This window comes from Mustela putorius, unplaced genomic scaffold (assembly GCF_011764305.1).
Source record: "Mustela putorius furo isolate JIRA1106 unplaced genomic scaffold, ASM1176430v1.1 tig00000281_pilon_pilon_pilon, whole genome shotgun sequence".
Lineage (NCBI taxonomy): Eukaryota > Metazoa > Chordata > Mammalia > Carnivora > Mustelidae > Mustela > Mustela putorius.
Genome location: NW_025421343.1, coordinates 29,699,713 through 29,726,413, shown reverse-complemented (window position 1 = coordinate 29,726,413; position 26,701 = coordinate 29,699,713). Strand labels below are relative to the sequence as shown.

Below are 26,701 nucleotides of genomic sequence, written 5' to 3'. Positions count from 1 at the left end.
GAGAAGGAGCGAGAGAGGCGGGACCTGGGGAGGGGGCGGGTAGCGGGTGGCTGGAGCATGCGCGGGAGAGCTGGCGCGTGCCACGCGCCCCCGGTCCAGCCAGCTTCTCGTCCGCAATGTCCCAGTTTTTTGTGGGTTTTTTTTTTTTCCCCTGAGCCTGGGGAGTGGCCGCTGCCTGGGCCCCGCCCCACTCCCAGGCTCCTGGAGATGGGGGTTGGGCTCCATGTGTTTCCGCTAGGCGGGGATCCTGGGCAGTGGGACCGCGCCGAGGTCCTCCGCGGCGGTCCCGGCGGCGCCCGCACGCTTTCCTGTAGGAGCTGTGCGGCTGTCTGGTTGTGCGCGGGAGAAGACCCCAGAGTGCGGCCCTAGTCTACAAGTAAGCAGTCTGAAAAACCTCTGGTCTGGATTGGGAGAAACCAAACGACCTCAGTACCCCGTGCCTCCTGCACGCCGCCATTCCCAGATCTTTTTGTTGAACAGAAGTGCCAGATTGGAGGTGCTGGAAGTATATTATTTAGCTTAATGTCTTCATCCACGTCACCAACAACTCAACTTCTGTGAGTTGTTAATAGATGTGTGGGGGTGTTGTGGGGCCAGGAAGAACTGTAGTCAAGTAAATTTACTAATCATATGTTTAATCTTTTCACTTGAAAATAAGTATGACGGGGCGCCTGGGTGGCTCAGTGGGTTAAGCCGCTGCCTTCGGCTCAGGTCATGATCTCAGGGTTCTGGGATCGAGTCCCGCATCGGGCTCTCTGCTCAGCGGGGAGCCTGTTTCCTCCTCTTTCTCTCTCTCTCTCTGCCTGCCTCTCTGCCTACTTGTGATCTCTCTCTGTCAAATAAATAAATAAAATCTTTAAAAGAAAAAAAAAAGAAAAAGAAAATAAGTATGACGGGTGCCTGGGTGACCCAGTGGGATGAGCGTCTGCCTTTGGCTCAGGTCATGATCCTGGAGTCCTGGGATGGAGCCCCACATTGGGCTTCCTGCTCAGCTGGGCGATTCTCCCTCTCCCTCTGCCTGCCGCTCCCCTCACCCAGCTTGTGCTTTCTGTCAAATGAATAAATAAAATATTTTTTTAAATAAAAATAAAAAAATAAATATTATTAGATTCACACTTGTAAACACAGTACAGACCTCTGGTCTGCCTCTCCAAAAAAATCATAATCCCTATCTAACTCAAAAAAAACAGGGGCGTGGGACACCTGGGTAGCTTCAGCCAGTTAAGCGTCTGCCTTAGGCTCAGGTCAGGATGCCAAGGTCCTGGGATCAAGCCCCTCATCATTGGGCTTCCTGCTTCTCCCTCTGCTAGCCGCTCCCCCTGCTTGTGCTCTCTCCCTCTGTGTCAAATAAATTTTAAAAATCTTAAAAAAAAAAAGCTGGACAAACTCAATTTAGGGACTTCTATAAAATACCTGACCAGTGTTCCTCAAAATTGGAACAGAAAGGCCCAATTTTCCCAGTTTCTCCAAGAGTTACCTGTTACATACGTTTAGTACAATATCAAAAGCAGGGATTTGACATTTGAATGGTGTGTGTATAATTCTCTGTCATTTTATCATGTGTAGATTGCTATACCACAATCAGGATACAGAACTGTATGTTCTTGGGATCATCCCATTATCTTGAAAACCTAAATTCTTCTTTAAAACCTCAAGTGCTGTTGAGAGGATTGGGAGTCGTGTGAAATGTGTGGAATAGCACATGTGTGGAATAGCACACATTTCAGGACCCAGGTTAGGTTCCTTAAATTGAACTTATCATAAAAATGAAACTGGACAAGACTTGGTGATGTTCAATATCAACTGTGTTGATTTCTTTCTGCATGTGGAATTGAGAAATAGCTAACTTTGAAAATACACTGACTTTCCTGACTAGTCTGTTTCGAAGTGATGGACTTTTGAGGCTCTCCAGCCATACCACGTGAGGCACAGGTGGTTATTGCTAAAGAGATAGTAAAATGCATCTATCTACCAAAACAAACATTTTTATCTGATGTTGGGCAGCAACATACAATAAAGTGGAAGAATATCCAAGTATTAAAGTCTACATGAATATATTATTTGAGTCACTGTGGCTTCATGTATCAGTGAACCTGGGCAAGTCACTTAAACATTCTGAGACTGTTCCACCAAATGTCAATTGGAAATGATAAAATTATTTGCCCTACTTAGGTTTGTTATAAGACTTGTAAATTGTAAAACTTATCAAAGTACTTGTAAACTGTAAAAACGAAATCACAGAGGTTAAGGCTTGTCCAAGTTCTTCAAGCTCGTGAGGAGGGGTTAACAGCAAGCTAGAGACTGAGTTCAGGCTGCTTGACTTCAGAACCCAGACCCCTAACTTAACCTCCTGTTCAAAACTTTAGTGCCTTGAGGTTAGTAATGTATGCAAATAGTCAAAATTAAATGTAATTGGGAGTATCATTCTTCAAGTGTTTTATATCTCAGAACACAAGCAGAAACTAAAAACTGCCATTTCAAAGTTGTTTTTTGTCAAGATACATTTGTGCCAAATTTTTTCATTAATCTAAAAGGGTACCTGAATAGGACTTGAATGCAAATCGAGCCCCCCAACTTACTGAGAGGGAAAACAAACTAATAACCTGAACATTAAGTTTAAACTTAGTGTACTTCAGTGATATACTATATCGAAAAGAATTGAGGCATCCGCTAGCGAGTGTTACATTTTTTTAATTAGGAAAAAAATACTTCTTTTCTGTGAGTTCAAACTGCTTTCACCTGTAAACCATCATTTTCCAAAGCTACCCAGAAGATCTTCTGAAATAAAACACTAACATAATCAAATAAATTTAGAAAAAACTCCCCCTGTATTTCTCCTCCTGGGAGATTTATAATATACCATTCCAAAGACTCTGAGACCTCCTATGATACAACATTTCACAAACTCCTATGGCCATAGATTCCCGCAAGTCAAGGGTTTCAATGAGCACTCTGTTGTTTTCTTGATTGTTTTTGTGAATATGTATTTTCGTTTGAGCACTTACGGAGACCTCAAAAACTGCAGTTAAGTGTTTCAGGACCCAGGTTAGTTTCCTTAAATTGAACTTATCATAAAAATGAAACTGGACAAGACTTGGTGATGTTCAATATCAACTGTGTTGATTTCTTTCTGCATGTGGAATTGAGAAATAGCTAACTTTGAAAATACACTGACTTCCCTGACTAGTCTGTTTCGAAGTGATGGACTTTTGAGGCTCTCCAGCCATACCACGTGAGGCACAGGTGGTGATTGCTAAAGAAAGTAGAAATTCCCAATGACAATCATTTTGAAAGAGGAAATTTGTTAGAATCAGAAATGTAGACTCAGGGCGCCTAGGTGGCTCAGTGGGTTAAGCCACTGCCTTCAGCTCAGGTCATGATCTCAGGGTCCTGGGATCGAGTCCCACATCGGGCTCTCTGCTCAGCAGGGAGCCTGCTTCCTCACCTCTCTCTCTGCCTGCCTCTCTGCCTACTTGTAATCTCTCTCTGTCAAATAAATAAATAAAATCTTTAAAAAAAAAAAAAAAAAAGAAAGAAATGTAGACTCAGAAAGGGGGTGTGACACAGAAAAAGTATTTGACAAAACCCCGCATATCTTCAAAGAGAAAAACAGGGGGCAGCTGGGTGGCTCAGTGGGTTAATCTCTGCCTTCAGCTCTGGTCATGATCTCAGGGTCCTGGCATCGAGCCCCACATCGGGCTCTCTGCTCGGTGGGGAGCCCGCTTCCCCCTCTCTCTCTGCCTGCCTCTGCCTACTTGTGACCTCTCTCTCTCTCTGTGTCAAATAGATAAAATGTTTAAAAGCAAAACAAAACTCTAAGCCAACTAAAAACAAAGGGAAATTTCCTCAACTTGGTAAAATGCATCTATCTACCAAAACAAAACAAAAACAGCTAACAAGCGTACTTAACAGTAAAAGACTGAATGCTTTCCCTCTAAAGTCAAGAACAAGTCAAGGACATTACTCTACTCCTTTTCAGCGCAGTACTAGAAGTTCTGGAATTTAATGGCAGTCTCTGCAACAAGGCAAGAAAAAGAAATAAGCATAGAGAGCAGTTTCTCAGACCCAGCCTTCTTTCCCTTATGCAGCCGTTGGTGGTGGGGGCCAGTCTTTGGCAAGAAGAGTAGAAGCTAAGGCCTCAGAGGGGGCACAACTGCAGGTTGGTGACTGGCTGAGCAGAAGCCTGTGTCTGCAGCTCCACAGGAGCAGAGAGAGAGGCAAAACTGATTCTAGAGCTTACAGAATAAACACTCGCCCTAAATATTCCCTGGTAAATACTAGAGGCACTCTCGATGGGTGGCTGAAGTCATGCCATGGCAGCTAGAATTTAGACACATTCATAACACACTCCAGTAAAACTCACAACACACACATAATTGAGCCAGATACAAACATGGCATAAAACGAATACATGGGGCGCCTGGGTGGCTCAGTCAGTTAAGCAGCTGCCTTCCGCCCAGGATCCTGGAATCAAGCCCTGCATTGGGCTGCCTGCTCGGCGGGGAGTCTACTTCTCCCTCTCCCTCTGCCTCTGCCTGCTGCTCGCCCTGTTTGTGCTCTCTCTCTCATGTAGATAAATAAAAATCTTAAAAAAAAAAAAAAAACAAAAATGAAAACACAAATGCCCAATGTAAAAAGGAGTCTAAATTTAGAGGGGAAAAAAAAAGTTTGGTGACAATAAAGAACTCTCTAAACTTTAAAAAAAAAAAATTAGAAATTATCACCCTAATGCCCAGAAGTTACATGGAGATTTGCTTTATCCCAATGCGGGAAATGATGAAGTTCTAATGATTTGTAATGCTGATCTATAATGATTTATAAAGCTGATCTCCTATAAATTATGTCTAACTGGCCTGATATTGACAGCTAGTATGTGTATCATTAAAATTCACTCTTGGGGAAGGGTGCCTGGGTGGCTCAGTAGTTTAAGCATCTGCCTTCAGCTTAGATCATGATCCCAGACTCAGCAGGGAGTCTGCGTCTCCTTCCTATACCTTTCCCCCCATGTTCATGCAGATTCGCTCTCTCAAATAAATAAAATCTTTAAAAAAAAATTCATAGTGACTTTTTGGTGTAAGCAGCCATTGATTATGGAGAAAAGCTCAATATGGCATTAATTGAAAGGATACCTGACCCACTTACCTTTGACCCTTCTAGACAATCATACAAAAATTCACCAGGCTGTTCTGGAGTAAGGATATACACCTTGGAAGCTATAGATATGAAAAGGGTAAGGATAGAATTGCAACCTGAGGGGCGCCTGGGTGGCTCAGTGGGTTAAAGCCTCTGCTTTCGGCTCGGGTCATGATCCCAGGGTCCTGGGATTGAGCCCCACATCTGGCTCTCTGCTCAGCAGGGAGCCTGCTTCCTCCTCTCTCTCTGCCTGCCTCTCTGCCTACTTGTGATCTCTGTCTGTCAAGTAAATAAATAAAATCTTTAAAAAAAAAAAAAAAAGAATTGCAACCTGAGATCAAAGATGTCACAGACTTTAAAAAGAAAAAAAAAAAAACAAAACCAGTAGGAACAAATTGGAAGTTCATTAAAATCCCTGCAAAATTCATTTGCTTTCCTTTTTGCTTTCATACACTATCTGAGCTACCTTTCTAATAATAATTTTGCAAACATTATTATGACCCAGTCACTGAGTTAGATTTTTATTAAGCATGTACTACAGACAAGGCATGTGATAGAGTATAAAGATGACAGAAACAACAACAAAGAGACAGTCGTAATATCTGCTCCTTGGGATTTGCAGTCAAGTGAGCAGACAGACATTAATCAAACCATCATCAAACTAAACACACGATTGCAAATGTGTTAAGTGTATGAAGGAGAAACCCTAGTACTATGAAAAAGTAACAGAGGAAGCTGTTTTGGACTGGAGGAGAGTCAAGCCAGGCTTTTCCATGGAAGTAAAAGTGCAGCTGACACCTGAAACGTGGAAAGGAATTACCAGTATTTAGGAGTATCTTTTTTTTTTTTAAAGATTTTATTTGTTTATTTGAGAGAGAGACAGTGAGAGAGAACATGAGCGAGGAGAAGGTCAGAGAGAGAAGCAGACTCCCCGCAGAGCTGGGAGCCCGATGCGGGACTCGATCCCAGGACTCCGGGATCATGACCTGAGCCAAAGGCAGTCGTCCAACCAACCGAGCCATCCAGGCGTCCCTATTTAGGAGTATCTTGGAAAAGAGAGTGTTCTGGGCAGAGAATAGTCTGTATAAAGGGGGTGGGGCATTTGACTTATGCTAGCAAGGGTCCCTAGAGTTCCGTAGGGGATGGGAATGAGGTTCAGAAGCAAGGCAGGGGCCAGCCTTTGTAGGGATGAGTAGGTGTAGGCCACATTAAGAATTCTGGACTTTGTATTAAGTGCAAAGGAAAGCCATTAACAATGGAGTGATATGACCTGATTTGCCTATAAAGAGACCACTCTGACTGTTGTGCGAGGAGAAAATTTAAAAGCCACAAGGAGGGATCCACTGGGGAGAAACAAGAAGGCACTCACCGAGAATGCGAAATGTAAAGACCTGCCTAAACACTCAGTGAGCCAGGTAAATCATATTTTAAAGCAAGCGTTGAAAAAAAGCAAATCGGGGCGCCTGGGTGGCTCAGTGGGTTAAGCCTCTGCCTTCGGCTTGGGTCATAATCCCAGGGTCCTGGGATCGAGCCCCCGCATCTCTCTGCTCAGCAGGGAGCCTGCTTCCTCCTCTCTCTCTGCCTGCCTCTATGCCTACTTGTGATCTCTGTCTGTCAAATAAATAAAATCTTAAAAAAATAAAGAAAGAAAGAAAAAGAAAAAAAGCAAATCTACACACAATGGCCTACACTCCTCCTCCCTGTTTCCATAAACAAAGTTTTATTGGAAACAGGCCTGGGATTAGCTTGAGCAAAGTACAACAGGATGGGGATTGTGGGAGGGCAGATGCTACCCTTAGTTAAAATTTTGATGTTTTTTTCACCATTTTTAGCATTTCTTCTTTTTTTTTTTTAAGATTTTATTTGTTTATTTGACAGATATCACAAGTAGGCAGAGAGACAGGCAGAGAGAGAGAGAGGAGGAAGCAGACTCCCTGCTGAGCAGAGAGCCCAATGCGAGGACCCCGAGATCATGACCTGAGCCGAAGGCAGCGGCTTAACCCACTGAGCCACCCAGGCGCCCTATTATGATTTTTAAAAACTATTTTATTAAGTTCTGATTTACGAAGGTTTTTTGCACCCAAGGCAAGTGCCTCATTTTCCTCACCCTACAAAGGCAGAAATAGGGGGGGAAATTGGAGATTATTCATCTATTTATTCACTCAACAATGCCACATACTGTTCTACACCGCATAGGGGTACCGAGTCAAAAAGATGATTATAGTATCTACACTCTGAGGGAACGTATATACTAGTGTAATATCAAGAACCCCCAAACCAAGATGATTTTAGATTTTGTCAAGTACAATTAAGGAAGTCAAAGACAGGACCTGATCTGGTGACCAGGAGGGGGCTATTTCAGAGCAGGTGGCCAGGGAAGGCTAGGAGGACTAAAATCTGAATAGTGAGAACCAAAGGAAGAGGGTCCCAGGAAGAGGAAAAGTCACTGTAACCACAAGTAGGATTCAGGAGAGTGACTAGTGACCTGAACTGGCATGGTGGCAAGGAAACAGAGAGCCATGACCGACTGGAGATGTTTTAAAAGTAGAATCAGTCATTGGTTCAATTATGAGTGAGAGAGAGAGATGTCAAAAGACTCCATTTCCTGACCTCACAGTTGGCTCAATGGAGGAAAACTGCGACAATAATGGCTTTGATTGTCATGTTTTAGTCCAGCAGAATTCATGAGTCAGAGGAAAGAGCACATCAACAAAGCTACAGACCACTTGCCCTGGAACCCATACTTTGACCCTGCACAGCCCCCCTCAAATGCCCACAGCCTCACTGGTGGTTTAAAGCGGATCCATGTCTCTAAGAGATCCACTCCAGTTTTCCTGAATAAAAAATAATATGGGGGGCGCCTGGGTGGCTCAGTGGGTTGGGCCGCTGCCTTCGGCTCGGGTCATGATCTCAGGGTCCTGGGATCGAATCCTGCATCGGGCCCTCTGCTCAGCAGGGAGCCTGCTTCCCTCTATCTCTCTCTCTCTCTCTGCCTGCCTCTCCGTCTACTTGTGATCTCTCTCTGTCAAATAAATAAATAAATAAAATCTTAAAAAAAATAAAACAACATGGGAGAGTACAGCCATCTGACGTGTCAGGAAGAGATGTGCTATTCCCCTCAGGACCCTTCTCTAGGCTAGCATGCTCTGTCCTGGATGCCTAACATTTTTCCGTGGCTGTGATCTCCTTTAAGTGGAGGGTCCCCTTTATATCACATTCACCCCTTATCTCTTTGGGTATCTTTCCACTCATTTTTTTTACCTGCTCCACCGTGTCAAAATAGTCAGTATTCTGGTTGTTCCCTGATCTTTTTTTTTTTTTAAAGATTTTATTTATTCATCCGACAGAGAGAGAGAGATCACAAGTAGGCAGAGAGGCAGGCAGAGAGGAAGGGAAGCAGGCTCCCCGTTGAGCAGAGAGCCCGATGTGGGGCTCGATTCCAGGTCCCTGAGACCATGACCCGAGCCGAAGGCAGAGGCGCAACCCAATGAGCCACCGGGGCACCCCTGTTCTCTGATCTTGATCGTGAAATGCCCTTCTGAAGAACAGTCTTTCTTGTAAGGTAGCAGCTACAGTGCTTTTTAATACCTAAGTCAATATTTGGGCAGTATACAGTTCAAGAGCACTAAGGGAAGAAAATTAGTTTAACTATACCTTACAACAATCCTAAAGCGCAAATGTTGTCACTACTGTTTTATGGATGATGCCACTGAAGTCCTAAGGAATGACAGGGATAAGGAAGATCATATACTAGTTAAGCCGGGGAGTCAGGGTTTGAACTTTGAATTCCCACTGGACTTCATAACCTGTATTTTCAGTCACCGTTCATATTAAACTTCCCCCAAAAGGGTATAACTTCATTAATTTGAAATTAGTGCCCAGAGGGAATGTCGAGTAGTGAGAGTAATGCTCAGGTCAGCAGACCTGAGTTCTAATCCTGCCTTTTCCTCACTCTGACCCCCAGCACTCTTTCTCAATTGCAAGAGTCCCTAACGTCCTCTAGGGGAAACTCCTTGTCCCACAACAGACTTATAAGTCAGAACTGTTGCCGTGTGAGAAGGCAGGATCAGAGTAGATGGACCGGATTCCTTTAAACAAAGCTGTCAGTTTGGACTTTTTGTGTGCAAGTTTCCAACTTTTCAATGGTAGCAAGGAATTCACAATTGTTAAAACAACAACAAAAACAACAACAAAAAACCCTCTGTTTTGTCCTCTGTGGACAAATTACATCCTTGGACCTAACCTAGCTTGGTCTCCACTATAAGAGAGCTGTCTATAGAGTCTTTCTCCTGAGGCGCCTGGGTGGCTTAGTGGGTTGAAGCCTCTGCCTTCAGCTCGGGTCATGGTCCTGGGGTCCTGGGATCGAGCCCCACATCGGGCTCTCTGCTCAGCGGGGAGCCTGCTTCTCCTTCTCTCTCTGCCTGCCTCTCTGCCTACTTGTGATCTGTGTCTGTCAGATAAATAAATAAAATCTTAAAAAAAAGAGTCTTTCTCCTGAAGAGAATATACTTTGTTTAAAAACACATCTTTTGGGACGCCTGGGTGGCTCAGTTGGTTGGACAACTGCCTTCGGCTCAGGTCATGATCCTGGATTCCTGGGATCGATTCCCGCATCAGGCTCCCAGCTCCATGGGGAGTCTGCTTCTCTCTCTGACCTTCTCCTCGCTCATGCTCTCTCTCACTGTCTCTCTCTCAAATAAATAAATAAAATATTTAAAAAAAAAACAAACCATCTTTTTTTTTTTTTTTTTTAATCGGAGAGAGGATAAGCACAAGCAGGGGCAGCACCAGGCAGTGGGAGCAGCAGACTCACGGCTTAACCAGCTGAGCTGCCCAGGCGCCCTAAAAACACATCTTAATGTAAATTTAAAAATTTTTTCAGCCAGACTGTGAGGGAAACCCAAAATGGAATATAAATTATAAAAAATGACCCTGTGTGTATTATGAATCAATAACATAAGCACACTGCAGAGAGTGCAGTAGAAAAGAACTAACCCAAGTAAATTTGGAAACCAGTATTTTGACTGTATACTGTAAAGTTAAAGAAAAAAAGAACTGCACCAGGTACTATATACCCTGGCTAGTTAGTAAAGTTGTTTTTCACAAGTGTATGGGTTAGTAATTCTGAAAATACTTTGTACATTAACGTTATGTACCCTGCAAAGGAAGTGCATCACTTGAAATTTTTTGCTAAAAATTCATAGCCTCAATCTAATCATGAGGGAAATATCAGATCTGAAGTAAAGGTCATGCTACAAAATGACTGTACACTTCACAAGTTCCAGTACTCTTCAAAAGTTTCAAGGTCTTTTTTTTATGATTTTTTTTGTTGTTGTTTGACAGAGAAATAGAGAACCCACAAGCAGGCAGGGGAAGCAGCAGAGAGAGAGGGAGAAGCAGGTTCAGGGAGCCCATGTGGGGCTTGATCTGAGGACTCTGGGATCATGATCTGAGCAGAAGGCAGATGCTTAACTGACTGAGCCACCCAGGACTCCCAGAAGTTTCAAGATCTTGAGGACAAGGAAAGACTGAGAAAGTGTGAGAGAAGACTTAAGAAGACATGATACCTAAATGTAATGTGGGATCTGGAATTGGATCCTGGAACAAAAAAGGGCATCAATGGAAAATCTGATGAAATCCAAATAATGTTTCAGTTTATAGTGTTGTACTCATGTTAGTTCCTGTTTTTGATAAATGTACTATAGTTATTCAAGACATTAACACTAGGGAAAACTGGGTAATAGGTATTCAGGAACTTTCTGTATTATTTTTGCAACCTCAATGCTAAATCTAGAATTTTTTCAAAATAAAAATCTAACATGCATACACACACACACACACACACACACACACACACCACCACCACCAACAACAACAACAACAACTAACACACTTTTGGTTGGCTGGTAGAGAGGCCTAGGTCGGACTGAAAGGCAAAGAGACATCCACATTGCTTTGACTTAAGACATTCACAGAAATTTGGGGAGGGACACTAGAGAACAGGGGAGAAGATCAAAGAGGAAACAAAGTACCCAGTACAAGTACCCAGGACTATGGAGAGGTAGTTATGCAGAGGGAGTGACTGACGGGAATTTAAGAACAAGATCTACATAGCGGAAGAGAAGTAAAAATGAAAGAAGATGGAAACCAGAGAGGGAGACAAACCAAAAGAGACTCTTAATCTTAGGAAACAAATTGAGGGTTGCAGGAGTGGAGGGGGGGTGGGAGGGCTGCGGTGGCTGGGTGATGGACACTGGGGACAGTACATGTTGTGGTGAGCACTGGGTGTGATGTAAGACTGATGAATCACAGACCTGTACTCCTGACACAAATAATACATTATATGCTAATTTTTTAAAAAGAACAAGATCTAAACTGAGGTTGTTTGTGGACCATAATGTGCTACAAGAAGCCTTGTGTGGTGCTTTGGGGACTGGATGAATCAGGATGGCAGCACAGTGTGATGCAGGATTGCAAAGGGACAACATTGCATGGGAGGTAAAATAGAAGAAAAAGAGAAGTCAGCAGAACTTGAAGACAGATGCAACTGGAAAATATATGGGAACCATAGGAATTTCGAGAGTTTTCAAAAGGATATGGGATTTTCAGTATATTATGCTTCTGGACTATTTTACTCATTTTATTTTATACTTTGTCTTTAAAAAATTGTTCCTTCTGCTCCCTTCCTCACCCCCCACCCTCTTCCCCCCTCCCTTCTGTGTTCCATTTGCCTGTCCTTTCCTTCCTTCCCACTAACAGTTAACCACCATTATGAGTTTTGTGTCATTCTAGGAATTGTAAACATTCATTTACAATAAAATGCAATATATATTACATAGTATATATTGTCCTTCTCTTTATTATTACACAATTAACATATATATATATATATTTTTTTTTTGAGAGAGAGAGAGAGAGAGACAGAGAGAGTATGAGCGAAGAGAAGGTCAGAGGGAGAAGCAAACTCCCCGTGGAACTGGGAGCCCGATGCGGGACTCCCAGGACTCCAGAATCATGACCTGAGCTGAAGGCAGTCACTTAAGGAACTGAGCCACCCAGGCGCCCACAATTAACATATTCTATATAGTTATCTGCACTTTGCTTCTTTTGCTTAATGATGTCTCTAGTAAGTTTTTCTGTATCAGTTTATGAACAACTTTCTTGTTCTTTTATACAACTAACAGTATGTCATTGGCTCTACACACCATAATTTTTTTAACAGACCCTCTTCCTAGATATTTCAGTGATTCCAGTAGAATTGTGTGAAGTGTACATGCATTTTTTAAAAAGATTTTATTTATTTATTTGACAGACAGAGATCACAAGTAGGCAGAGAGGCAGGCACAGAGAGAGCTGAGCAGAGAGCCTGATGTGGGGCTCGATCCCAGGACCCTGAAATCATGACCTGAGCCGAAGGCAGAGGCTTTAACCCACTAAGCCACCCAGGCGTCCCTGTACATGCATTTTTTAAAAATATTTTACTTATTTAATTGAGAGAGAGGGAGAGTGAGTGGAAGGAGGGGCAGAGGAGGAGGGAAAGGGAGAGGGAAAGACACTCCAGTAGACTCCACGCTGAGCACAGAACCTGACATGTGGCTCAATGTCATGACCCCAAAATCATGACCTAGCTGAAACCGAGTCAAATGCCCAAACGACCCCACCCAGACACCCCCAGTAGTACTTGCTTTTATAGATATTGGTAAATTGTCCTGAAAAGAGGAATTTTATTTAATTAAATTTACTTAATTTTATTTTTATTTAAATTTTAGTGAACATACAGTGCAATAATGCCTTCTGTATAGAACTCAGTGATTCATCACATACCTACAACACCAGCTCATCACAGCAAGTGCCCTCTTTAATACCCATCACCCTTCTAACCCATCCCCTCCCACATGCCTCCAGCAGCCCTTAGTTTGTTCTCCATCATTAAAAGCCTCCTGTAGCTTGTTTTCCTCTCTCCTTTTCTTTTATCCCTTCCCATATGTTCCTCTGTTTTCTTTCTTAAATTCCACATATGAATGAGATCATATGGTATTTGTCCTTTTCTGACTGACTTATTTCACTTAGCATAATACACCCTAGCTCCATCTATGTCATTGCAAATGGCAAGATTTCATTCTTTCTTTTTTTAAGATTTATCTGACAGATCACAAGTAGGCAGAGAGAGAGGGAGGAAGCAGGCTCCCTGCTGATCAGAGAGCCCAATGCGGGACTCGATCTCAGGACCCTGAGATCATGACCTGAGCTGAAGGCAGAGGATCAACCCACTGAGCCACCCAGGTGCCCCAAGATTTCATTCTTTTTGATTGCTGAGTACATCCCATGGTAATCAGGGATTACCTTTTTTTAACCCATTCATCAATCGAATATTTGGGCTTTCTCCATAGTTTGGGTATTGTTAATAACCCTGCCATAAGCATTGGGGTGCATGTACCCCTTTGAATTGCATTTTTTTTTAGATTTTATTTATTTATTTGAGAGAGAGAGAGTGTATAAGCAGGGGGAGCAGCAGGCAGAGGGAGAGGGAGAAGCAGACTCCCCATGGAGCAGGGAGCCTGATGTGGGACTAGATCCCAGGACCCTGAGATTATGACCTGCACCAAAAGCAGCCGCTTAACTGATTGAGCCATCTAGGAGCCCTGAATTACATTTTCTTAAGGATTTTTAATTTATCATTAGAGAGATAGAGAGTAGTGGGGGGACGGGGAGAGGGACAAGCAGACTTCCCACTAAGCACAAAGCCCAATAGGAGGACTTGATCCCAGGACCCTGAGACCATGACCCAAGCCAAAGTCAGAGGCTTAACCCACCGAGCCAGCCACCCAGGTGCCCTTCAAATCTGTATATTTGTATCCTTTGGGTAAATACCTAATAATGCAATTACGGGGTCATAGGGTAGGTCACTTGACTGCTTTCCCCTTAATCCTCCAATTCACTATGATCAACTTGTCCTTTATAATTTAGTAGACTTGGGGTGACTGGGTGGCTCAGTCAGTTAGGTGTCTGCCTTTGGCTCAGATAGTGACCCATGGAAAGGGACTTTTTGTAGTGATATGACACAGTGTCCAAGATCTACTGGGAAATGATTTAGAAAAAATACAAGGCACAGCAACGTACATAAAGGTCATCGTTGTATAAAAGTGGGGGAGAGAGACTATGATACACATATATACGTATGAATAAAACAGCTCTGGAAAAATATAAAAGTGATACGATTGTTGGGGGTAGCCTGGCTCGCTCCGTCAGTAGAGTACTTGACTCTTGATCCCAGGTTCCTGTGTTTAAGTCCCACACTGGGCATGGAGCCTATTAAAAAAAAATTAAAATAAAAAACATATAAAAAATAAACTTTAAAAATCCAGAACAGGGGCCCCTGAGTGGCTCAGTGGGTTAAAGCCTCAGCTCAGGTCATGATCTCGGGTCCTGGGATCGAGCCCTGCATTGGGCTCTCTGCTCAGCAGGGAGCCTGCTTCCTTCTCTCTCTCTGCCTGCCTCTCTGCCTACTTGTGATCTCTGTCTGTCAAATAAATAAATAAAATCTTAAAAAAAAAAACTCAGAACAGATTGTACTAGAATAATTAAAAACAAAAAGTTATGACTGTTTACTTCAAAGGAGGATAACTGAGTATCTGGGGGCCAGTTACTACAAAGCTTTGTGAAACTTTCACATTTTGAACCATATGGGTACATTACCCATTAGCAAAATAAAATCATCGAGTAAGTGTCCTGAAGGGAGAAGATTGACCAATTAGGTACAAACTATTAAAAGCAAATCAAGGCCATAGTGATTGTAAACACCACAGGAAAATGTTTCATCTTGAATTTGGTGCCCCTGCACAGTTCTTGCCTTTAGCTGATACCTTGAAGCGCCCCTTCTGTTCCCACTCAGCTTATTTCTTTGGACTTTAAAAATGGGTGTGTCATTTCAGTGGATGATATGGACTGGCTCCCTCAACCTGCATTCTGCCCTTCTCTAGGGTGCCTTCCTGTACAGGAGAGGCTAGAACACCAAAACCCGCCATCCTGGCTCCTTCGCAGGCCCAACTCTGGATGTGAGATGGCCTCTGTCAGCTAGACACACTCAGGTGAGATTTGGAAGGGCAAAAATCAGGTGAGAGCTCTTTTCTTGCTCTTCTTTGCTTACCTCTCTGCGGCAGGTGAGGTCATGGAAATGTGAGATTTTATTATCTTACAGCAACACCTCCAGTGTCTTCCCACAGCTTTCTCGGGATTGAAGTACAGTTACTGTGGTAACAGGAGCCATGTTGGATTCCTGAATCAGGCATCTATGAAGCCTGCTTCCATGGTGTTGTGGTCCTGAACTCAGTCATTCCAAGTAGTGGCCTCAGAAGGCAGTCCCTTGGCGAGTCAGTTCCATATTGCTATAGAAGGCATTTCTGACGTTCCAGCCTAGAACACGCTCCCTCAGCCCTTTCGAAGATTTTCCAAGCGCCTCAATCTATATAATATACCTCTTCATGTTTAAGATACCTCCAGTGGAGGCACCTGGGTGGCTCCGTCTGTTAGCATCTGCCTTAGGCTCAGGTCAGGATCCCAAGGTCCTGGGATCGAACCCCACATCTGGCTCCTTGTCAGTGGGGAGCCTCCTTCTCCCTCTCCTCTCCACTCATGCTCTGTCACTATTTCTGTCATTCTCTCACAAATAAATAAAAATCTTTAAAAAAAAAAAAAAAAGGATACCTCTAGTGGTTTCTGTTTCCTGCACTGAAACCTAGCTGGTACAATCAGTAAGATTTTAGAGTACACGGGAATGTTGTGCGTGGACCCTCACGTTCTAATCCAGGGTGTTCTCATTACTACTCCCTTTTCGCTCCATGGTCCTGGCCTGCCCTTCACTGTGATTCCAACCTGATGCCAGGCTAGTAAGATACACAGAACCCAAATTCAGCAGTCCTCTGGCTTTGCTGCTTATTCTAACCTTTGTTCCAAGTCCTTTAGCCTTGGGCATAAGCTCCCCTCTGGAGCTGAGTTTCTACAGTTGTCGCTTCGTTTCTGAAGAACTAGACTTTTGCTTAATCCCTTGGAAGCTGAGTTCCTGCCTAGATGATTAGAAAATTATCTGGATCTCTGCTCACTGCAAGGGCTCCAGACTGGAAACCACCGCAGGGAGCCATGACGACCAGCATGACTATCCAGGTGGTTAAAATACTGACACAGCTACTATCCTGACATGCCGGTGTTTCCTCACACTTCCCATCCACCTGGAGGCCCTCCAGACCCTCTCTCCAATACGTCCTCTCAAGAGTTAATGGTCTGCCCAGCAGGGTCTTCTAGGCACTGGTTCCACAGCCATGGTCAGCCTCAATTCTGATTGGTCTTTGTTCCCAGTTGGTTGTCAAACATTTCTCAAAGAGCAGCTCTGCATACAAGCCTTTAGTGTCTTTGCTGATTGGGTAATGGTTTTTTAGCTCTATTATTTCTTTGCAGCTGGGATGTTTGCTTTCCATTTACTCCATGAATCTTGACTGTTCAGCTCTGGGGACTATTATTATCCAACTCTGGGTTTTAGATTTCAGTTTCTATTGGTGTCCAGGATTTTTATAATATCTATTGCATCCATCTGACAGATTTTTTAGGTTTGATTAATGTCACTAACTCCTTATTGCTGGAAAGACTCTGAAATTATGGACACCTTTTAAAAGCCTCGATTTGGGGCACCTGGGTGGCTCAGTGGGTTAAAGCCTCTGCCTTCGGCTCAGGTCATGGTCCCAGGGTCCTGGGATCAGTCCTGGGATCGGTCCTGGGATTGAGCCCCGTGTCAGGCTCTCTGCTCAATGGGGAGCCTGCTTCCTCCTCTCTCTCTCTGCCGGCCTCTCTGCCTACTTGTGATCTGTCAAATAAATTAAAAAAAAAAATAAAATAAAATAAAAGCCTCGATTTTTACCAGCTGTTAGTCCCAGGCTTTTTTTTTCCCCCCCTTAAGATTATTTATTTATTTATTTGCCAGACAGAGATCACACCGAGCAGAGCGCCCAATGCAGGGCTCCTCCCCAGGACCCTGGGATCATGACCCGAGCCAAAGGCAGAGGCTTTAACCCACTGAGCCACCCAGGTGCCCCAGTCCCAGGCTCTTGAATCAATCCTATTCTACACTATATTTATAAGAAATAATATTTTTTAAACATTTTAAATGTTAAAATATGCTTAAATTCTTTAAGCTAAATAAAAGTTTATCTCATGTCCATTATTAAAAAATAAAATTTCTGGTTAAAATTTAGGTCTTCTCTTTAAAAGCTATAATAATTAAATTGTACACCCTTAAATTGAGTTTATCTGTATTATTTTCCTAATAACAGTATTTCCATACTGTTAAAAATCAAGACAATTTGACAAAATTGGTCAAATTCACACTCCACCTCTACAAAAGGTGGCAACTTTTATGTTGCAAAACACATAAAAAAAAAAGTGCCTGGGTGGCTCAGTCGATTAAGTGGCTGCCTTCGGCTTGGGTCATGATTTCAAGGTCCTGGGATTGTACCCCACATCACACTCCCTGCTCAGTGGGGATCTGCTTCTCCCTCTCCCTCTGCCTGCTGCTCTGCCTGCTTGTGCACTCTATCTGTCAAATAAATAAATAAAATCTTTTAAAAAATTAATTTAAAAACTACATTAATTAAAAAACACATACTAGGTTTTTCCATCTTATTTGGGTCATTATTCCACCACATAGAGAACTAATAGTTGTTACAAGTTATGTAATTCATAATCCACCTTTTTAAAGTATATTGGTGCTTTTCTTGTAAGGAATCTTGTAAGAAGGGGGTTGCAAGATAAATTCATAAGGGAGAACATTTAAACCAGAAGAAATTCAAAAGGGTGCATATTAAGTTTTTTTCAGAAAGGAAAATCAAGGACATTTTAAAAAAGATTTTATTTATTTATTTGACACAGAGAGCGAGAGAGCTCAGGTAGGCAGAGCAGCAGGCAGAGAGAGGGGTGTGGCCGGCGGGGGGAGTGGGGCCCCCCGCTGAGCAGAGAGCCCAATGTGGGACTTGATCCCAGGACCCTAAGATCATGACCTGAGTTGAAGGCAGAGGCCACTGAGCCACCCAGGTGCCCCAAGGACATGTTTTAAATTAGAAGAGAAGAAATCCTTGTGAAAATGTATTAATCTTTGTGAAATGTGTTAATCTGTGCTAGCAAAACAAGGACAAAAATCCAAAAAGAAGACATGGGATACAAGAACACAGTAACTATCCATGACTCCAGTGAGGAACAATGTCAAGATGCGGCCGATTTGGAAGGCATCTATCTCCAGAGGACATAAGTCAGTGGGCTCCCTGAATTCAAAGAATGGAAGTATTTCATGCTATGGATGGGTAAAAGAGGCACATATGTCTTCTCTTCAGTAGGGAAAAAGGAAGGCAATGGAGATTTGTCAGAAAAACAAGTAAAACAAAATCTCAAGAAAGCCATGGTCCAGATATGAAGTAGACTAAAATGTGGCTTGATTTTGATCATGATGGAATTCAAGGAAAGGGACATTTTCTCGTAAGTGGTAGAGGAAGGGGTCAAAAAGTGGACTCGTGACAGGAAATGTTGTCCTAGTGCAGCACTTGTTTCCACACTGAGTAATGTTTACATTGTGATAACAGAGCAAACGCTGCTTACTGCCATTCAAAGTCTAGAGCTGATGAGGGACAAAACACTGAATATTGTTTATAGTTACAGAAGAGAATGTAGTTGCCATTAACCTTGATGTCATAAAATTAAAAGATAGAAAGCAAAAGTGAGGCTGACAGAGGTTGGTTGGAAGGACAGAAGGACAGGTGGGTGTGGTAACAGCTTCGTCTTACCTACAGGGGAGACAAGAGCGATGTAAAAAAAAAAAAAAAAAGCTGATGGAACAAGGAACAGTAGCTTATCTTAAGTTATAAAGACTTTCAATATAAGAACTAAAAATAATATACTAAAACTGGAGGGGAGAGAGAATAGCTTAAGTCGTTAAATCTTTACCTTTCAAAGGTAGGAGTAAAGGTCTGCAATTGATACATCAAGAAATATTAACATAGGAGGGGCACCAGGGTGTCTCAGTCAGTTAAGCGTCTGCCTTCGGCTTGGGTCATGGTCTCAGGGCCCTGGGATCGAGCCCCACATCGGGGTCCTTGATCAGCAGGAAGCCTGCTTCTCTCTCTTTCTCTCTGCCTTTGCTCCCACTGCTTGTGCTCTCTGTCAAATAAATAAAAATTTTTTTAAAAAAGGAAATATTAACATAGGAATATTATTTAGTTATAAAGATGACTATGTGAAAACAAAAATGAATTGCTGTAGAGAAGCAGTACTGGAATGAGTGGGGAAGGAGCAGTAGAGGGGCCGTGGCTTTTTATTGTAAGTCCTCTGGACTGGTTAATTTTTTTTTTTTTTACTAAATATTAATTTAATTCCTAAAACTGTTAATAAAAATAAAAGTGCATTAAATTACAAATGGGCATAATAATTTTTGTTCTTAACATATCAGATGTGGGGGTGCCTGGGTGGCTCAGTGGGTTAATCCTCTGCCGTCGGCTCAGGTCATGATCTCAGGATCCTGGGATCGAGCCCTGAATCGGGCTCTCTGCTCAGCGGGGAGCCTGCTTCCTCTTCTCTCTCTGCCTGCCTTTCTGCCTACTTGTGATCTCTGTCTGTCAAATAAACAAAATCTTTAAATATATTTAAAAAAATCAGAGGTGAGGATAACTGGTAATAGATCTAGAACATTTTAGAAAATATATGATTAAACTTCATCATAAATAAATACTGTTAAATAAGTAATTTGATAAGTTTCTAAAGAATATTAGTACTTGGGGGCAACTGACTGCATGGCTCAGTCGGTTAAGCATCTGCCTTCAGCTCAGGTCATGATCCCTGGGTCCTGGACTGAGCCTGCATAGGGCTCCCTGCTCAGTCAGGAACCTGCTTTTCTCTCTCCTCCCTGTTCAGGCTCTATCTCTGTCTCTCTCTTTCAAATAACTATTTTTAAAAAAAGAAGAATATTAATGCTTGTATTCCTTAAGTAATTATCACCTGTTTCCTTACTTCAAAGGTTTCTAGACATGTGAGGTAATCATTGCATATGACACATTAAACATGATTTATTTATTTGAGAGGGAGAAAGCATAAGCAGGGGGAGCGACAGAGGTAGAGGGAGAGGCAAACTCCTGCTGAGCAGAGAGCCCAATGCAGGGCTCCATCCCAGGACCCTGAGACCATGACCTGAGCAGAAGGCAGGCACTTAACAACTGAGCCACCCAGGGCACCCAGGTGCCCCAAATATGACTTTTTCAAAACTATCTGATGATCTGAGGTTTTCCTACAGATTGATGAAGGCTCTGTGGACATTTCCTTTCCTAGTGAGATATAAAACCAAGTGATGGTGTAAGGGATCTCTCAGCACTTTGTAGCTTCTCCATTTTTTAAAAAAAATGTTTTCAAGTTTTTTTTTAAAGATTTTATTTATTTATTTGACAGAGAGAGATCACAAGCAGGCAGAGAGGCAGGCAGAGAGAGAGGAGGAAGCAGGGTCCCCACTGAGCAGAGAGCCCAATGCAGGACTCGATCCCAGGACCCTGGGATCATGACCTGAGCCGAAGGCAGAGGCTTGAACCCACTGAGTCACCCAGACACCCTAGCTTCTCCATTTTGGGGGCACCTTCAAGCTTATGCTCCTGGGGAGTAGAGCAGTGATAAGTAACTTCCTACTACTTCGTTTTGCTCAAGCACAAAATAAGCAAAGGAGGACGGGGAGAGATTTATCCTCTCTCATTTGTTGGGACAAGTTGTTTTGCCCTAACAGCTTTAAAATTTTGCACAGCATGTAAACACTTACAAGGCTGGATTCTTTTTTTTTTTTTTTTAAGATTTTATTTATTTATTTGGGAGAGAGAGAGCAAAAGTAAGAGGAGAGGCAGAGGGAGAGGGAGAAGCAGACTCCCCACTGAGTGGGGAGCCCAAGGCAGGGCTCCATCCCAGGACCTTGAGATGATGACCTGAGCTCGAGATAGACGGTTAACTGTTTAACCAGCTGAGCCACCCAGGTGCCCCACAAGGCTGGATTCTTGTCCATGTATTGAATATCATTTGAATTTTTTGTTTTAAATGAGATTTCCCAAGACATGTCTAAAATGTCATTGAAAATCCTTTCATTATACAAGAAGCCACAAAAATTTTCTTTCATACTCAATCTCCATTGGATATTGCTTGTTCTTCACTTTCCTGTATCCTAGTTTATCTATAATCTTTTTTTTTTGGTCTGAATTTTTTTTTAATTTTTAAATTTTCAAAATTACTTTTCAGTGTACTAGAATTCATTGTTTATGCACCGTACCCAGTGCTCCATGCAATACATGCCCTCCACAATACCCACCACCAGGCTGGCCCAACTTCCCACCTTATCTATAATATTATATAAAAATCTCTCCCTTGCTATATTTTGAAACAAGGGTGGGACACTTACTAGGTAGCTAGCAATGAACTTCTGGTCCAGTTTTAGTGCATACATAAATGAGAGGAAAACCATAAATAATATTCATAAAATAAGAGCAGCACAAATTTTTGATTGATTAAACAAATATATGTTGAATATTTATTATGTACTAAGCACAAACTAGCTGATAAAATTCTATACCAAGATGGGACTAGAAACATTATCCTTACTAGCACTTTAACTGCTTGACATTTTAGAAAATGTATTCACTTTGTGTAGGATTTCTCATCTTTGGCACTATTGACATTTTGGACCAGAGAAGTCTTTGTTGTAGGAGGCTGTCCTATGGATTGTAGGTTTATTTAGTAGAATCTCTGATTTCTCTCTCTCTCTCTCTCTTTTTTTAAGATTTTATTTATTTATTTGACAGAGAGAGATCACAAGTAGGCAGAGAGGCAGACAGAAAGAGAGGAGGAAGCAGGCTCCCCACTGAGCAGAGAGCCTGATGTGGGGCTCGATCCCAGAACCCTAGGACCATGACCTGAGCCAAAGGCAGAGGCTTTACCCCACTGAGCCACCCAGGCGCCCCGCATCTCTGATTTCTAACACTAGATGCCAGTAATAATCCCTCCCCTTTTCACCTTCCTTTCACCCACTGGTGACACCCCAACATGTCTCCAGACTTTGCAAAATATCCGCTAAAGGCAAAATTGTACCTGGTTGAGGATCATTGAGTGTGATTGTATTTGAAAATTAGAACTTATTTAATTTTAGACCCTATGGTGCCAACTTTGTCTACTGCTTACATGACGAATTTGTCTTGCACATCCGAACTTGAGAGGTACAAACCATGATGGGCTCTGAGTCTTAGAGAGGACAAATGAAATCATTAGCTCTGCAATTGATGGCATTTTCAATTAACATATGAATGGTAGAACAAAAATGATATTTTTAGCTTACAGGGGTCTATCTTAAACCATACATGGCTGATAAAAAAAATGTGGAAATCTAAGTTCTAGGATTTCTCTTGAGTTAACCAGATGGTGTGCTTATCATCTGCCTACAAAAATCTTTCCATTCTTTTCAAATAAAAAGCTATTTTTTACTTTCCACTTCAAGATCATATGTTTTTCAATTCTTTCCAAGTGGAAAAAAATACAGGCTATGTTGGACTCTAAAATAAACTATCACAAGTCCTGGGATTCCTGGGACTTGTGACCATCTAAGGAGAATGCCACTTATGTTCATGATCTTTACCCTCACATTCTTGTATCTTCACATCCCGTAGGTTTCTAATCTATCCTTATAATGGCAGCAAAGCCACATATACTTATGTGACAGACAATATCTAAGCTTTTTTACATACATTAAAATTTTTTCCCCTTTACTGATGTATAATTGACACACAAAAACTGCACATATTTAATGTATAGTTTGATGAGTTTGCACATATGCATACACCCATGAAACCATTACTATAATCAAGGTAATAAATCAATTTCAGAGAGAAAAGTTGCAAAAATAAGACAAAGAGCTCCTTAATATCTTTTACCCAGATTTGCCAATTGTTAACATTTTTAAATTTATTATATTATATATATTTAATTAATTAATTAATTAATTAGACAGACAGAGATCATATGTAGGCAGAGATGCAGGCAGAGAGAGAAGGAGAAGCAGGCTCCTCACTGAGCAGAGAGTCTGACGCGGGCTCGATCCCAGGACCCCGGGATCATGACCTGAGTCAAAGGCAGAGGCTTTAACCCACTGATCCACCCAGGCACCCCACCAATTTTTAACATTTTACCTTTACTTCTCCCTATTCCCTTCATATGTATCTATAATATGTAATTTTTTTCTTGAACCATTTAACAGTAAGTTACATTCTATTATTTTATCTTTAAATACCTCAATAGTGAGTTTTTCCTAAAGTCATAGAAACTGTAATTGATGTAATACTATTATCTAATCTATCTAAACATTCAGGTTTCAACATTTGTTCGAAAAATGTCTTCTTAATCAGAAGAACATTCGAGACTATGTGTGCATTCAATTGTCATGCTTCCTTAGCATCCATTCATCTGGCAGTTTCTCAGCCTTTCTCTGTGGTAAATGGCACTGATATTTTTGAAGAGCACAGGTCAGTTGTGTTGTGGACAGTCCCTCAGTTTGGACTTGTCTGATAGCTCCCCATGAGTAGATTCAGACTAAGTCATTTGGCAAGAATACACAGAAGTGATGTTGAGTTTTTTGTTGTTGCTGTTCGGTTTTTTCTTTCCTCTTTTTTTTTTTTTTTTTTTTTTCCGATGCTGAGTTCTCATCAGTGCTTCAAAAGGCATATAATATTGGTTTGCCCCACTATTAATAACATTACCTTTAATATTGGTTAAGTTGGTATCAACCAGATTTCTCCAACTGTCAAGTTATTAGTTTACTCTTTTTACTTAATAGGTGTCTTGTGGAAAGATGGTCTGAGACTATGTAAATATTATTATTCCTCAAACTTTCATCCACTAGTTTTAGCGTCCATAATTATTACTATTATGGTTGCCAAATGATGCTTTCTTATTCCATTTCTTCCACATGACTTTCTACTTTAAAAAATGAACTTTCTCGGGCGCCTGGGTGGCTCAGTGGGTTAAGCCGCTGCCTTCGGCTCAGGTCATGATCTCAGGGTCCTGGGATCGAGTCCCGCATCGGGCTCTCTGCTCAGCGGAGAGCCTGCTTCCCTCTCTCTCTGGCTGCCTCTCCGTCTACTTGTGATTTCTCTCTGTCAAATTAATAAATAAAATCTTTAAAAAAAAAAAAAGTTTAAAAAAAAAATGAACTTTCTCTTTATCTCTAACTTTACCATTGTGGCCATGTTCTTTTTTTTTTAAAAGAGAGAGAGAAAGAACAAGGGGGGAGAGGCAAGAGAGAATCTTTTTTTTAAAGATATTTTATTTTTTTTATTTTTTTTAAAGATTTTATTTATTTGACAGAGAGAGATCACAAGTAGGCACAGAGAGAGAGAGAGGAGAGAGAGAGAGAGAGAGGAGGAAGCAGGCTCCCCGCCGAGCAGAGAGCCTGACGTGGGACTCGATCCCAGAACTCTGAGATCACGACCTGAGCTGAAGGCAAAGGCTTAACCCACTGAGCCACCCAGGCGCCCCCTTTTAAAGATATTTTAGAGAGACAGAGTGTGACTTTCTAAAAGTGGGGTGCGTTCGATTGCATGGCCTGAGCTGAAATCAAGAGTAGGATGCTTAACGGACTAAGCCACCCAGGCACCCCATGGCCCTGTTCTTTACTCAAGAGGTTATATCCCTTTTTGTTTGTTTGTTTGTTTTTGATGTTCAAACTATTCCAGATTTGGTCGATGAGAGCTCCTTCAAACAGGTTCCTGTGACTTTGACATAGCACAAAAAGATGTTCCAGGGTCATCTTGTATTTTCCCTGCCTCAGACCTTGCAACCATTTCTTCAAGGAGTCTTGGTTCTTTTTAATGGAGAATGGAATTTAGGAGCCAACATCCCGATACTTTGTATACTTAAGGCTACTGGGCTGTATGAGCAAATGGGAAATAGACATATTTATATACACACATGCAATCATACACATACACATATTTATATACACACATGCATACATACACATACACATATTTATATACACACATGCATACATACACATACATCATTTAATTATCATATCCCACCATATAGTATTTCCCGATCATTATAATCCTATAGAGTAGCTACTACTTTTATTATTTTCATTTTACAGTTCAAGAAACCGAGGCACAGAAGTTAAGTAACTTGCTGAATGTCTCCCAGGTAAGTGATAAGGGTGAGATTGGAAACTGAGTGGTCTGGTGGTCAAATATTTTAGCATAAATATTTGAGGATAAAAGTATTCTCAGAGTTGAGAAGAAAGTTTATACTTTATAATCTAAAATGCTTATGGGTTGACTTTAATGTCATATCTGTTTTCCATCGGGGGAAGAAGGGAGTAGGGAAGGTACTGTTGACCTGTGAATCAAATCCACGTTTCAGACTTGGTACAGAATTTTCTCTTACCTCAGAAAAAGTAAAAGTATGCAGTTGTGCTAAATTTACTATGCCTGGTTCTCTCTTCCCCAAGGATGAGTTCAGTCCTTTAAGCATTTGCAGGCCCTCATGGAAATGGGCTTCTGGTGAGCCTGTCAAGCAATCCTGTAAATGTGCTCAGACTTCATCTCGGGCTAAACCGAGGCTCCATCTCCTGCTGCTTATTCACACTTCAAGGTATGCAGGAAAAGTAAGAAGATTAGTGTATTTTTTAAAGTGGAGCATGAAGAGGATCATGGATGTTTAGAGAAATTTATTACTTTAAAAATGAATCGGGGTGCCTGGGTGGCTCAGTGGGTTAAGCCGCTGCCTTTGGCTCAGGTCATGATCTCAGGTTCCTGGGATCGAGTCCCGCATCGGGCTCTCTGCTCAGCAGGGAGCCTGCTTCCCTCTCTCTCTCTGCCTGCCTCTCTGACTACTTGTGATTTCTCTCTGTCAAATAAATAAATAAAATCTTTAAAAAAAAATGAATTGGGAAATACTATATGGTGGGATATGGGAAAGTTTTTATTATCTATCCAGAGAACATTTGCCTTGCTCATGATTATGTTTCTCTAAAGGAAGCAAAAATATTAAGAATGACTTGTAAGCCAAGCTGAATTATGATCAGAAAGATAGATTTATATCATGACACCAGTGTGAATTTATTCTTGGAAGATACTATAACAGCAAAAGGAACGATGTTGAACATACATTAGACATATACCCTAAACTTTGGAAGTGATATGAAAAATTTTATTATTTTTTTTTAAAGATTTAATTTATTTATTTGACAGAGACAGATCACAAGTAGGCAGAGAGGCAGGCAGAGAGAGAGAGAGAGGAGGAAGCAGGCTCCCTGCTGAGCAGAGAGCCCGATGCGGGACTCGATCCCAGGACCCTGAGATCATGACCTGAGCTGAAGGCAGAGGCTTAACCCACTGAGCCACCCAGGCGCCCGAAAATTTTTATTTTTTATTTAAAAGATTTTATTTACTTATTTATCACAGAAAGAGAGAGAGAGAGAGAGAATATGAGTGCACAGAAGCAGAGAGGAGGGTCAGAGAGAGAGAGA

General features: G+C 41.9%; 1 long non-coding RNA gene across 1 annotated transcript; it reads left to right on the top strand.

The window, feature by feature from the left end:
• The first annotated feature begins 27 nt into the window (after window positions 1–27).
• Window positions 28–25,951, top strand: LOC106004238. The gene is made up of 3 exons (XR_001177165.2): window positions 28–376; window positions 15,114–15,221; window positions 25,325–25,951. It is a non-coding gene; the product is annotated as an uncharacterized LOC106004238 (long non-coding RNA).
• Window positions 25,952–26,701: the final 750 nt, after the last annotated feature.